This window comes from Elephantulus edwardii, unplaced genomic scaffold (genome assembly GCF_000299155.1).
Source record: "Elephantulus edwardii isolate Elephantulus edwardi_28Jun2011 unplaced genomic scaffold, EleEdw1.0 scaffold00028, whole genome shotgun sequence".
Classification (NCBI taxonomy): domain Eukaryota; kingdom Metazoa; phylum Chordata; class Mammalia; order Macroscelidea; family Macroscelididae; genus Elephantulus; species Elephantulus edwardii.
In genome coordinates, this window is record NW_006399778.1 from 12,632,266 (window position 1) to 12,633,910 (window position 1,645).

Consider the following 1,645-nt stretch of genomic DNA (forward strand, 5'->3'; position numbering starts at 1 on the left):
CAGAACTGGCTTTGACAAGCACTGTGGCATTTGGACAAGAACAAACTGGGAGGAGGGTAGAGAGAATAGTGCAACAATGAATGAGTTGAAGCCCAAAATCTCTGTAAATGTTTATGAAAATTAATAAAATATAATAAAAAAAGAAAGTTCATATGCGTTGTTTTTTCACAGCAGATCTTTCCCATTTACTTTACCCACCCCTCCCTTCACCCATCAAATTGTGTGACCCTTTGATTAAAATTTCTTGCAGTGTTGCAAGCAAGACCTTAACTTCACTCCACTGCAAGACACCTAGCTCTGTGGCATGGATTAAGAAATTCTAAGTGAAGTTCTTCACGTGGAGATGCCGAGGGAAAGTGGATGGACCATACTAACCAGAAACAACAGAAAAAGAAACATAACAAAATGACAACAGTAAAAGTTGGCCTGACAAAAATCACACCTAATGTGAATGGATTAACTGTGCCAATTAAGATTTAAAAAGTAGCATAATGGGTTAAAAGACAAAACCATCATCATGTTGCCTATAAGAGACATACCTAAAAAATAGAGAGGAAGACAGACTCAAAATCAAGGGCTGGAAAAAAATATACCAAGCAAATGGCAACTACAATAAAGCAGGAGTGGCAATACTAATCTCTGATAAAATAGACTTCAGAATGAAAAACACCGTAAAAGATAAGGAAGAGCATTACATACTGATTAAAGGCACAATAGATCAAAAAGACATAACCTTGGTCAACATTTATGTTGACCTACAAAAGACATAAAACAATGATTAACAGAATTGAAGACCGAAATAGACAGCATCACAATAATGGTAGGAAACTTCAATACACTACTGTCATCAAAGGATATGTCAACTCAAAAGAAACTCAACAAAGATGCAGAAGATCTAAACTATACCATCAGCCAACTCAACTTTGTGGATATATTCAGGGTACCTCACCCAACTAAAACTTAATTCACTTTCTTCTCAAGTGAACATGGTACATTCTCCAGAAGGTCACATATTAGGACATAAAGCAAGCCTCAACATATTAAAAAACATTGAAATAATACAAAGTATCTTCTCAGACCATAATGGCCATAAAACTAAAATTAACTAACCACAGAAGGGGAAAGCTTACAAAATCACCTATGTGGAAACTAAATAACTTTCTGCTAGAATACAATTGGGTTATAAAAGAAATAAAGAATGACATTAAAAAGTTCTTTGAAACAAATGAAAATGCAATTTACCAAAACCTCTGGGAGCAGCTAAGGCCATCCTCAGAGGAAGTTCATAGCAATAGGTACACATATTAAAAAAGGGGTAAAAGAAGAAAAATCAATGCTCTAACTCAACACCTTCATTAAATAGAAAAGCAACAATCAAATTCCACAGCCCCTGAAAGAAAGGTAATTATAAGGACAAGAGCTGAAATCAATGAGATCGAAAACTGATAAACAATTGAAACCAATAGGGCCAGGAGCTGGTTTTTCAAAAGGGTCAATAAATTTACAAACCAATGGCAAACTTAACAAAAGAAAAATAAAATAAGACACAGATAACTCAATTAAGAACTGACAGAGGTGACATCACTGAAGAACCAGAGGAAATTAAGTACATAATATTGGAATACTATGAAAAGCTATACTCTGG